Source organism: Sorex fumeus, unplaced genomic scaffold, assembly GCF_029834395.1.
Source record: "Sorex fumeus unplaced genomic scaffold, SorFum_2.1 ptg000032l, whole genome shotgun sequence".
NCBI classification, from domain to species: domain Eukaryota; kingdom Metazoa; phylum Chordata; class Mammalia; order Eulipotyphla; family Soricidae; genus Sorex; species Sorex fumeus.
Window position 1 is genome coordinate 1,553,024 of NW_026606089.1, and position 14,178 is coordinate 1,567,201.

Here is a 14,178-nt window from a genome sequence, read left to right on the forward strand (position 1 = left end):
AAATAAGATTTCAAATGAAAAATTATAGAGATTTCTGACGAAACAGGCATTCTGACAGAAACCTCACTGCTTGAGCAACAATACTTTCAGAGAGGGCAATTTCAAAATTTCAAAAATTCCCATATTAAAGCAGTCAGAAGCAAAACCCCTGTTGTGTCCCCAGCCATAAGAGTGAGCTGCACACACTCTTTATGATAGCCAGAATCTGGGAAAAACCTGAGTGCCCCATAAATGAAGACTGGTTAAAGAAACATTGGTACATTGCCACAATGGAGTACTATGTAGGGGTTAGAAAAGATGAAGTCATGAAATTTACATACAAGTGGTACTACATGGACAGTATCTTGTTAAGCAAAACGAGTCAGAAAGAGAGGGACAGACAGGGCAAGATTGTATTCACCAGGAGAACATAAAATAACAAAATAGGAGACCAACTCCAAGAGTGGCCGAGGTTAGTGTCAGGAATTTTTCTTCATAGCTTGGACACCAACCACACTCGCTAGCAGAAAAGGCAGCTCAGATAGAGAACGGAGCACCAAATAAAGGGTGTTGGGAGGATCCTCCCAGGATGGGAGAGCATGCTGAACATAGACTATTACACCAAACATGATTGTCACTCAATGCCTCTTTTGCAAATCACAATGCCTAAAAAGGAGAGAGAGAACCAAGGGGAATGCCTTGCCACAGAGTCAGGGTGGGATGAGGGGATGGGGTATTGGAGCGATACTGGGACCCATTGGTGGTGGGAAATGGGCACTGGTGATGGGATGGGTATTTGATCATTGTATCATTGAAACCCATGAACAAAAATTTGTAAGTCTACAACTGTACGTCATGGTGTCTCAGTAATAAAAATTTAGAAATTATAAATTAAAAAATTGGAACATAAAGTAAAAATAAAACAAGAGAAAGATCTAACAATAGCAAAGAGGACTATAGTACTCAAAACGTTGAGTAACAGGTACTTTGGCAAGTATTTTTAAATAAGTATCCAGGAGAGAATATAGCATTGTTCATGAACAAATCTACTCTATGGATTCCTCTCAACCTTGAAATGGAAAAGGACAATGTGTTACAGTTACCAATTTGCAAATAAGATATATACCACCTATTGCTTGCTAGGTTTCTATGCTTTACCAAGAATTATTCTAATTTTTAAATTTACTTTAATGGGCTGGAGCGGTAGCACAGCAGGTAGGGCGTTCGCCTTACAAGCAGCCAACATGGCCGACCCGAGTTCGATTCCTCCGCCCCTCTCGGAGAGCCCGGCAAGCTACCGAGAGTATTCGATATGCCAGACACAGTAACAACAAAGTCTCCAATGGAGACGTTACTGGGCCCGCTCGAGCAAATCGACGATCATCGGGAGGGCCTTTACCTTTACCTTTACTTTAATGATTAAAACAGTATTTGCCTGCATTAAACTTTTTAATAAAACGTTTTATTAGAAATTATTTTTAATTATTAAAAATGTTTTATTCACATTTCATTTTCTAAAAGAAACATATAGGCCAAAGAGCTAGTGCAGCATGTAGAGGGTGTTTACCTTGTATGCAGCTAACCTGAGTTCAATTCCCAGAACCCTGAGCCCACCAGGGGTGATCTCTGGATACAGAGTCAAAAGTGAGCGCGGAGCTCATCTGGGTGCGGTCCCCTCCCCACATAAAAGGAAGAATAGAAAAGAAAAACATATAACTGATTCTTGAGTAACATAGAGGTTAAGGGTGCTAACTCCTCTATAACGTTTGAAAACCCCCAAATTTAATAGATAGTCTGCTATTGACCAAGAAGATGGTTTTCTAATAGTATTTAATACCATTGTCTGCAAGTACTGATATGTGTGGCCTGTCAATCTGTGAATTTTGATACATTTAAAAACTTATAATGATTTTAAAATAAACTTTAAATTAAATTTGTATTTTATGATAGTTGATCGTCGATTTGCTCGAGCGGGCCCAGTAACGTCTCCATTGGAGACTTTGTTGTTACTGTGTCTGGCATATCGAATACTCTCGGTAGCTTGCCGGGCTCTCCGAGAGGGGCAGAGGAATCGAACTCGGGTCGGCCATGTTGGCCGCGTGTAAGGCGAACGCCCTACCCGCTGTGCTATCGCTCCAGCCCCGGCAAGCTACCGAGATGGTTTTCTAATAGCATTTAATTCCATTGTATGCAAGTACTGATATGTGTGGCCTGTCAATCTGTGAATTTTGATACATTTAAAAACTTATAATGGATTTTATAATAGACTTTAAAATAAATTTGTATTTTATGATAGTAAGTGATAATTTATAATTCTATTTTTGTGGGGTATTTGGTCCATAGTATGTGTTGCTTGGGACTTCAGACTCTGTGCTCAAGGGTCATTCCTGGTGGTGCCAGCCATTAATTTGGGTTGACTGTGTGCATGGTAAGTGCTTTAACCCCTATACTAAATCTGGGTTTCAATCAAATAAACTATCTGCATATATTTTATACATGCATGGCATAATTTTCCTTAGATTTTTTTTATATATCTAGGATATATTGATCATCTTTAATTATTTCACATCCATACCAATGTCAAAAATTTTTAAAATATAATTATTGAAAAAAAATCTCACAGAAGTGCAAATTTGTATTGTTCATGGGATAACTATATTAAGAACAAAATAGAACCACAATAAACATATAAGTAAAATGGAGGTACATTTTTTGGAGTCTTTCAATTATGTATTTATATTAATCTATATATAAGTATGATTTTTAAATAATCAATTTCAGTTAGTATAAAATGTTAATTGAACTTTTATAATTATAATGTTTTACTGAGAAGATAACATTGATGTGAACTCTATATCTATTTGTCTACTTTTGTAATTGTTTACTTACGATCAATTATTAAAATATAACTTACTTGTGACGTGATATGTCGCTCAGGACAAAAGAACTTGGCTTGCATGTATGAAACTTTGGTTTCTATTCTTCGCACTATAGAAACAAAGGCAAAATCATGAACTGTGGTTGGAAATATGCCTCGGTGATAAAGTATTTGCCTCACATTTCTGAGGTTATGGGTTTGATCCCTGAATTTCCATAGACACACACAAAAGCTAACTTACAACAAAGTCTCACACTGGAGACCTAACTGGGCCCGCTCGAGAAAATCGATGAACAACGGGAGGACAGTGCCAGTGACAGTGACTTAAAGAACATTAAACTGCTTTAAACTATATATTGCCTAACTATTATACAGATTTAATTCTCAATAAAATAACTTTAAAAGGTCTATTTTCTAGCATCTTTGCTAGGGAAAGATAGCACCTGATTTTTCAATATTTGTAATTTCGGGGGACATTTTAATTTCTCATTTTATTTTGTGCTCTTTGTCATCTAGTGAGCTTGAAAATTGCTCTTGTGTGGTACTACATGGAAAATATTATGCTATGGGAAATGACTCAGAAAGAGAGGGACAGACATAGAAAGATTGCATTTTTCTGGGTAACATAAAGGAACAAAATAAGAGTCTAACACCCAAGAACAGCTGTGATAAATACCAGGTTGTTCTCTCCATGGCTTAGAGGCCAGCTGCACTGTCTAGGGGTAAAGGCAGCGCAGATAGAGAATGGAGTACACAATAAAGGGTGCTGGGAAGATCTGCCCAGGATGGGAGATGCCTGCTGAAAGTAGTCTAAGGACCGAACAGGATTGCCACCCAATGTCTCTTCTGCAGACCACAGCACCCAAAGGGAGAGACAGAACAAAAGGGAGTGCCCTACCAAAGAGGCAGGCTGGGATGGGGGATGGGGGTGGGAGGGATACTGGGATTGGTGGGAATGTAGATTGGGCACTGGTGGAGGGATGCGTACTCGATCACTGTATAACTGAAACACAAGCGCAACAACTTGTAAGTCTATAACTGTACCTCATGGTTTTTCACTAATAAAACAAAACAAAACAAAAATTAAAAAAGAAGAAAATTGCGCTTGTGTTTACTAGTCATTTACACTTCTTTCAATAGAGATTATATGATGATGGTTTATGCTTATATTTTCGATTCAAGTTTAATAGCTAAATACTGATTTTTTTAAAGCACAAATTTATTAAAAGCATTCATACTTGGCCCATCATATATCATATTAATTGCCAGTATTTGTTGATTTTGCTTGTTTTTTGATCACTTAATTTGGTTTTTGTCCTTTTCTTTCAGATTGTAAAATTTTGAGACAAATGAGCGTATGTTTTTCTTTAACTTCTACAGTTTTAAACTGAGAACAACTGTTTGTTTTATACAAATAAGATACCTGTGCATTTACTATTTCTTCTCATTTTATTTACTTTTTAACACATCTCGATTCATCTACAACTTATCCTAGTAAGTGTTGTCATATTGAAAGAAACCACCATTTTTTCAATCAGAGCACTGTAGCCCTGTCCTCCAGCGGTTCTTCCATTTGCTGGAGCAGAACCAGTAATATCTTACAACAAATTGTGAGACTTGTTGTCTCTGGTTTTGGCCTATCGAATAGGTCATGGGGAGCTTGCCAGGCTTTTGCTATGTGGACGAGATACTCTGGGTAGCTTGACCGACAGAGGAATCGGAATCAGGGTTGGCCTCTTGCAAGGCAAATGCCCTGCCCTCTGTGCTGTGAATGTTAACTAAAATAGACTAGTAATACCAAATAGTGTTTCTTTAACAGTGAAATATAAACGATTATTTTGTAATTTTCTTGATTTGTTAATGAGATATGTAAGCCCTTGAGTATAATGGGAGTATTTTTCTAACACAAGAGTCTGAGGAAGGTGAAACTGTTATAACCGTCTTGTAGGATTCCATCTCCCTAGCATGCTTCATTCTACTCCTTTCTCTATCCAATCCGGTCTTCTTCTTGGGATTCTGACCTCCTGATTGGCTAACCTCTGCCTTTCAACTGCCTACTTTATGACATCATTTTTTCACCAAACCAACCACCAACTGGTAGAATCTTGGGGGACCCATGCAGTTGTTTGTAAACAAATGTGAATCATCATGGCAAGTGACGAGTGACCAATGACCAACCACCAGTGAGGCGTTGTCTGTACTGAACACTTGTGGTCTTAAGCCGCTTCAGTGCTCTCGTACCGTCTCCTCTTCTCGTCTACCTTTTATCGGTATTTCCTCTTCTCTGACCATGTCAGGTAAGGATTTATTATCCCTAAAATTAGCAGTCAAGTAAAATCAGCACGGAGTAATGAAAGAAAGTATTCAAGTAGAACTTTATAAGCCTCATTTTAGCTTGACTTTGACATTTGCTGTGTGATTTTAGACATTGGCTTACTTTCTCTCACATACAAAGTGTTTTTCCTCATTGATTACATTATATTTTAGACATACTTAGGAGCTCAAATACACACATTCACAAACACACACACACATATATATGAGTGTTGCTTCTCTGTATTTCTTTTTACTATTAATAGTAAATTTTACATGATATCCATTGAAAACAAGTAAGTCAGAGACAGTATTTTTACAGAAAGAGAAAATATAGATGCTGTGGAAAACTGTCAATATATACTAGCATGAGTTCTCTCTAATGGTCTCTCCACTTGTATTTTTACTTCAGCATTTTAAATATAGTGATATTACATAATAATAATCATTGACCTTTGATTTTTCTATTTAAACCAGGTAATAAAAAATATGGGGCATTGGAAAGGTGTGGAGTGCTGAGCGGTACGGAGGCAAGCCCTCAAAGGTAACAAAGTTTGGGATCACTTTCATCAAGAATTGACCAATAGTATCCAAGACGATATGAGGGACAATAAAATTGAAAAGAAAGAAAGAAAGAAAGGAAGGAAGGAAGGAAGGAAGGAAGGAAGGAAGGAAGGAAGAAAGAAAGTATAGGAACGTCAAGTATGAAGGAAAGGGAAAACGTTTGGAAAGAATGTTGAAGAGAACCAAAGATTTAAAATAAAAAAAGAAAGAATATATATTAAATATGCTTAGAAAAATACACTCAGAGCAAGTCCAAGCAACATAGTTCAATAAATGCCAGGACTAGAAAGGATACTATGCCTTGAATAGGGTACCATTAGGAAAAGCAGTTTATCAGAAAGCCATCCTTGCTGGCTTTTCCCCTTATTATCTCTTAGAACACAGTACTTGGTACTTGACAATTTGAGTATAAACATGCTTCAGAAATGATACTTCCCATGAATAAGTAATAGTGCTTCTCTAGGGTGGTGGAAGATACAGAATCTTCAATGGTTTTATTACTTTCTGGTTTTTAAGTACATGTACGCGCTGTCTGTTAAAATAAAAATTGGTATATTCTAACTTGAATCAGGAGATTTGATTCATTTGTTTGGTAAGTAGGTCCAGGTTAAAGCTGCTTGTCATCTTTACAAATATTATTTCATGTGATTTTTTCTTCCTAACATGAGAGTATTTTGATAATAGTCAACTTCTGTTTTTAGATCCTAAGAGGATATAGAAAAATCAAGTCTCACATGTCTAATTACACATTTTTGTCATATTTGTGATTTATGATTTTTCCTACATTAAAGATAATTTATTAGATTTTGGTGCTCATTTATTAAACATTGAGAAGAACGTTTTCCTGGTTGATGAATATAATTCTAATCTAGGGGTTGAAAATAAATTTGCAATATTTTGTGATCACTTTTTAAATGGTCTTTTCTTTTACTTGTGTGATCAAATGAAATCCTCTGCTATGTTTAACACGTGTTGTTTGCTGGTTAATATTCAAAGGTACTGATGAGAATAATTTTTTGTACTTTCGATATTTCTTTCTGTATTTTACTCATTTCAAACATGTCTTATCTCTGAAATACAATCACGATTACTCCTATTTTCTTTTTGTTATGTAGTTACTGGTAAATCCTTTCTCTTTAATGGAGTGATAAAGTGTGCCCTCAAAAATCACCTTCTATTCCATTTTTTGGCTAGTAGTTTTTTCTAAAATAGAATACTGTCTTCATATTTTATATATGGAACAATTTATTAATAACCTTATTGTACTGTTTTATTTGGTTTTGTTTGGAAACACATCCACTGTTATTCAGGGCTTATTCTTGGGTCTGCTCTCCATAACTTACTGTACTATGCTGCTTGCTACAGAGCCCAGATTTCATTACTGTCTATATACTTCTTTTTCAGTTCTGTGATACATATTTTTCATGATATTTAATTTACACTTCCTCCTATGTAAATCATATGAGATAGAAAAATTATATTCATGTATGCATTATTATTCTCAGAATTATTAGTTACTTCACAGTAAACAAACTAAGGCACAGAGTTTAAATAAAATTTTCCTTCCAAAAACATTTCTTGGGAGAAACTCAAGTAGTCATTTTGGAAGTGGATCGAAAATGAGGGTAACCTTCAGTGCATCCACAAGATTAAGTCGTATGTGAAACGAAAGTAACAGGTACTCATCGCACAAGTCAAATGGAAACCTGATGATTACAATGGTAATAGTTGTAAAGACCACAAATGCTTATATTAATGTAAGCTATCTTTCTTCCGGTTTCTGGCCTTGTAGTGATCATGCAGGGTCCTGGCCAAAAGAACACATGCTTTAGGTTGTGTAACCTGGAAATTCCTAAGGGACAGAGAGATATAGTACTGGAGGGGATAACGCACTTGACTTGTACACAGCCAATCCAGTTGAATCTCTGTCACAGCATACACTCTCCCGGATGTTATAAGGGGTTACTCCAGAGTGTAGAGCCAGGAAGAACCCAAGATCACTGTCAGTTATTGGTCCATACTCTACACCACCCAATGTCCCGCCCAATAAAAATTATTGGAATATATGAAATCTTTTTGCCATCTCTGGCCCTCAGGTTTCTTCTTGTCCAGAGAATGTTTCCCATTCTCTTAGACTTCCTATTTTGAAAAAGCTTCCATTCTCGGAGATAGCATAGGAGTCAATAGGATAGCAAGCTACAGGCATCTCTAGGGTAAGGAGAGACTATCTGTAAGCAAGAAATCCGGGTACAGACACAATCACCTGGTACTTCTACAGTTCTACGTTCACTTTGGGAGCACGATACCAAATACACAAAGTGCCAAAAGGTTCCCGGCTTTGAATCACCCCAAATTGTTGGAATTTTGGAAATTCAGTTGACTGTTGGTACTAGAAGCATCTTGATGGCTTAAAATTAAAGTTCATATTGTTCCTCTCAGCGTTGAAGGAGATTATTATTCTCACCCTCTTGTTCCTTACAGAAAATTTTCAAATTCCATCTTTATTGGGAAATGCACATACTCTGCAGCTTTCCCTTCCCATGGTTAACGATGCAGCTTCCGTAACAGGAAGTGTCTGCAAATACTCCAGTGTATCTGCTTCAGCTGGTATTTCTGCTTGGCTCCTGCCCTCAGCCTCTGGCACCTCTTTCCAACCACTGATGGGTAGTGCCTATCTTTACCAACATTTCAGCACAACAATGCTCTCTGGAGTGTTTCACCAGAGTCATATATCCACCTCAGCTGCTTCCTACCCGAGTGTTTTGGATTGGGATCTTGCAGGAAGTGCTGAAGAGAAGTCTTCCATGGGAGACTTTTCTGTGACTGTCCTTGCCCAAGACACCACTGTCTCTTCCATGTCTATGGCAGCTCGCTATGAGAAAATCCTAGATACCAACAACACGGTGTCTGTGTACCCATCACTTTCTGCCAGTCTTGTTGAGAGAAGACCATCTCTGGTTCCACATCAGAGTCGAAGCCTGTCACTTCCCTACCAGGAACGAAGTCAGGTGTATTACAATCATCAAGGCACTCTGGGAACTCTCCTTTCTGGCCTGTAGTCCTATGACTCCATGTCATACTTAGGTCAAAATGGCTCTGCCCCCCAAGCTTATAGCAACTCATCTAGGGAAATATTTATGGCTCTGAAGGAGGTCCAGCCGCCAAATAACCAAATACCAGCCTCCTCCTCTGGAATCGACTTCTCTCTGTCTGCTCAACCCATCACAGAATCGAGTTATCAAGGTGAGTAAAACGGAGAGAAGGGAAGGAAAATTCAAAAATTGGGATCAAAAAAGAGGAAAACTGTCCGTAGACAGGTGGTATTCATATAGAGTGAGATTTTTAATTTTATGAAAAGAACTTAACTAAACTCAGTTCATGCTTACTTCTGTAACTCCTTTTACAGCATGTTATTTTCTCTCTCAACATAAGAGCTCCTAATGGAGATTGGAAGGTATGATGTTAAATAGACATCTAGGTTTCATAGAATGAAACTTCAGGAGCACACAAAAGAATGCGACATTTTTCCTAGTTATTTCATTTATTTTTTAATTTTTATTAGTTAAACATCATGAGGGACAGTTGTAGACTTAAAATTATTGTGCTTGGGAGAGCCCGGCAAGCTACCGAGAGTATTCGATATGCCAAACACAGTAACAACAAAGTCTCCAATGGAGAAGTTACTGGGCCCGCTCGAGCAAATCGACGATCAACGGGAGGGCTTTAACCTTTACCTTCATTTATACAATGATGGAGTACCTATCCCTCTATCAGTGGCCATTCTCCAGCACCATGGTTCCCAGTATTCCTCCCACCACCATAACCCACATCCCACTCAACCTCTGTGACGCGGAATGGCACATTTTTCACATTCTATTTCAGCAGTCCTCAAGAATTACCACACTAAATGTAAAATACATGTCTTAAACTAGTATTTCGTTATTTTCTTAAGAAGTTTCAGAACTCTTATTGTAATGGTACACTTTAACTTTCCCTTCCATTAATGAACAGCGAGGTTCTGAATACACTTGTGGTTCAGAGATTCTGACTCAAATCATGAAACCTAGAATCTGTACTCCAGCACAAATATCATGCTGAAGTAGTGCTTGTTCATACTCTTATTCTATGATATTAACGCCCTCTTATTTTTCCATGAACGTGAATAAATTGAGAGTACAATACATTACAATGCTAAGCTCTGTATGGCATTTATTAGTTTGAAAATCTATATTTTTTTTTAAAAAAACCTTTTGTTTGGAGGACGTTGAAGTTGTGTCAGAGACCGAAGGGCTCAGGGATTACTCTTGGATCTGTGCTAGGGATCACTGCTGAAGATGCCTAGTAGATCATAGGTGATAGGAAAGGTCGAACTGAGGTCAGCTGTGCTCAGGGCCATTGCCTTACTAACTGTACTATCCCTCTGTCCCAAGTCTCTTATTTTTCAAGTTAGTTTACACAGAAACTCTTTCAAAAACAAAGAAAACCAAAAAACAAGAGCACCACATGACAAACAGTAAGAACTACAATATTTACCTCCAATCTTCAAGCACAGGGACTTGTCCATTTTCCTTAGAATAGCCAGTAACAATGCCTTGCCTATTGCTGGTAGGTGCACTGTTGTTGCACCACTAGTTTTGTGGAGTGAATATCTCATTTCGCAGGCACTGATTTCTTCCATGGTTCTTTTAAGTGTTGAATTTCCTGGGGAGGAAGAATTCCCAGGCATCGCAACCTTCAGGGAAGACATTTGGTCTGCAACAAATTTCCAAATTTCCCCCATGTTGCAGTAGCAGGATTCAAAGACCTGAGTGTAATCCAGCACCTGAGGTTCGGGAAGTTCCCATAATATCTCCAGCCAAAGTAACCTGGCGCTGACCCCAACTTCAACTCAGTATCAAAAAGTTAAGAATTTTGATCAGATGAAAACTGGGCTTTCAAAACCTCTGGAGACCTACCAGATCCCAGTAGACTTAGATCAATGCAAAGATCTGCAGGTAATGAACACCACTAACACAATCACTCTGAAGCAGGTGCAAGAAAATTCAAGTGGAACTAAGGGGACCTCCCATGCAAAACAGAACAACAAAAAGGAGGCTTCTGAAACTCTTGAGGGAGAACCCAAGGCCAAAATCCAGCCAAACGTCCGAGAATGCATGCTAAGCGGAGCGGGGATTTTTCGTAATGCTGCAGTCAGTGATAGGTGTCCGAAGACCAAAGCCAAAACTAACAGCAAATCTCACAAAGCTGCCTCCAGCAGTATCAGCAAGACAAAGAGCCATGGGCAGGAGAAGGTAAAAAACACCAGAGAAAACTCTAAGAAAGCTAAGGAGTGTAAGTAGCCAGGGAACAAGGTCAAGGCAGAAGAAAAGCCCACCATTGGCAAGAGGAAACAAACGCAAGGAAACTCAATCTGAGCTTTGCCAAGAGGCAGTTAAAAAGCCCTGCTGCTACCTAGGCATACACATGCTGTATTTTGTCCAAGTGTTTCATGCTTTGGGGAAGGAAAGTGATCCAAAACTTGGAATCTCTTCCTCCCAGGTCCTGAGTACTCAAAGAAGCCTAAAGATGTCAAGCCATCCTCAGCTGTCAAGCTATGGCTAGGTGCTACACAGGATGGAAAAGGCCTTGAGAAATCTCAGGTCAAAGCACACAAACCAAGTAGCAGTGCTGAAAAACGCTCATCGCCAGCAAAGTCTGAGCTGCCACATCCTGGGAAGGTCAAATTGGTACCTTTGCCTTTTCTTACCATGGAGAATCCACAAGCTGGACCTGTTCCTCGGAGACGACAATCTGTGTCCTCACATGGTCCTGCTGCAGCTTACCATGCCAAGCCTGGCTCTACCAATGCAGCTCAGCCAACCGCTGCCAATTCTTCCCTGTCAACCACTGCATTTTTGTCGGGTTCTGCTAAACCTGCTAAGTCCATTTCAACCAACCCATCTCGACCAGGTTTGCAGAACCCTAGTAGCCGACCTATTCGTCTCCCCACAGCTTCTAGACCTGCTCCCTACAACAGCATCTGGCACTTCTCTCCAGCGTGAACCTCCTCCAGTCTCTGTGAACCAGCGGCAGTCGCCACCCAAAAGTCAGAGTCAGTTTCTCCTCCAAGACTTCCGTTTCCAACCGATTCCATGGAGAAAGCCCAATGTTCCCGAACCAGACATGTCAAAGCCCATCACCAAAGAGCAGAGACCAGAGCTTGAGGCTATGAAAAGGAAGGGTCAGCAGGAGCGTGAGAACGCTGCCAAACTCACCTCTTTGGGGGAAAGAGTAGTACTTTGTTGAGAGGGAAAAGAGATGGACATCTCTCTCTACTATGGCTACGTAATGGGAGTAGGTGGAATGGTAGGTTCCATTTGAGGTACCAGATGGTTTTCCTAGGCAAACACTGACATGCCATACACCATTTATTTATTCTAATATATTTTTTCAAATTAAAGAGATGCATCATAGTTAATTGTTGTTAATAAAAGTTATGAATTTTGAGATGCTGCCTATTGTGGTTGTTTTTGGGAGTGGCTGGGGGTCGAAGGATGGGATGGGAAAGAATGGGAAGTTAGAGACAGGAAAAAGGATGAATAGACAAGACTCTACGAAATACAAACTTAATCCAGGGTTATAAAGCCATCATAGGAGAAATTGCATGGGCCTGATGAAGAGTGGGGTAGGGTCAGAGGAAGAGTTTAGCTGACAGGGCATTTGGTCTGCAACCAAGAAGGACTCAGTTCATTTCTTGCAGACTTTGATGGTCCCCCGAGACCCACCAGATGTGGAACTTGAGCACAGAGCAGGGAGTAAGACCAGAGTACAGTCAAGTATGCCTATCCCTGGTGTCCTCGAAAAAAAATGGGACAAATGGCACAGTCTGAGGTTTTCGATTAATAGAGTAAATTTGGAATAGGCTGAGAAAGTCTGATGAGTCTAAGACGACCAGAAGAAAAGTAAAAATTCTTCAATGGACACTCTGTTTACGTCTCATGGCCACCTTTGGAAAATAACCAAATTTGAGACACATCACTAAAAGGTTTGAGTGGTCTATCAATAAATGATGACTGGGGGATGCGAACACAAACACTGGGGAATAAACCTACCAGATGAGTGATCAATGCCCTCAGAGTCATTTAAGTATGACTCTAAACAGGGACAAAGCCAAGAGAACAGTTGCAGCTTTAAGCCTGAATATCAGCTCCTGGGAAATGCAAAGATAAGTCACATGTCCTCAGGCCCTCTGTTCAGCACCCCTAGCTGCACCATTTCACTTATTCCCCACAATATTCAGAGTTGCTATCATGGTGACACTTCACTAGTAAGTTTCAACTATGCGGTCCACTGCCTTTGTAAGTCTTTGGATTTGTAAGCTTCCCAAGTTAGCCAAGCCAGCTTTCAGGAAATTTTTGCTGGGGGGAGCTCAAATTATATTAGCTTGAGGGGCTGGTCTTTGGTCTTCCATGGTTCCTGGTGCCTGTAGCTTTCTCTAAACATCGCTTTTAACTGCAGCTCACAGAAGAACCAACTTTATAAATAGCGTTGTGGCTGCATTGCGGTAGGTACCGTACTAAGACATGCGTCCTAGGTCACCACTCCCAAAGCAGTTGGTACCGGTTGACCTTGAGCCTGGAAGGTTGTGGTGGAAAGAGATGGCCCTAGGAGAGTTAATGGGGTGATGGATGGATGGAAAGGAAACCGGGAAGGGTAGGGAAGTGGAAAATTGGTGATCATCATGGGATAGTTTGTGGATGTTTTTCAAATAAATTAAAATATTTTTTGAAAGGAGATTCAAGACAAAAATACGAAAATAAGATAGGTTCCAAAGAACAGGTTACATATAAGACCGAGAGAGCTGAAAGGTCTGGGATTCCTTCTGGAGCTTTCAATCATACCATTTACTAAATATGTTATTTTCACATCACTTAGCTGTGGAGAGGAATAGTGAGAAAAAGAATGCCACAGGAAAAGCAAACTGGGAGACCACCTTCAATAAAAGCCAGGTGGAAGGTGTTCACATGGATCCCAAGTGCAAGTATATTCAACAGGATCACATATTTAACTAACTCTGTTTGGTACCAGTAACTACTTTGTTGAAAATGGGGGGAAATGAACGCAGTTTCTGATTGACCTGAGACTAACCAGTTAATACATTTTCCCTGGAAAGGGTAGTTGACTGGCTGGGAACAGATAAACGTGAAAAGTTTTTTGCTACTTTTAATGTATGGCTGGAGGGAATTGATCCCAGTAATCTCTTAAAACTAACAAGCTTCAACCTTCTTGAAGGAATGTTGTATTCACTGAGCAAAAAATGTTGGGAGAAAAGTCTGAACTGATGGGAAAAGAGACAATAAGTGTGAAAGGAGGGCTTGAAATTTGGGTTCCTCTGAAAACAAAGCTTGAAACAACAAGATCTGGGGGTAACATGATATACTGGGAATGGGATCTGAGCAGGAAAA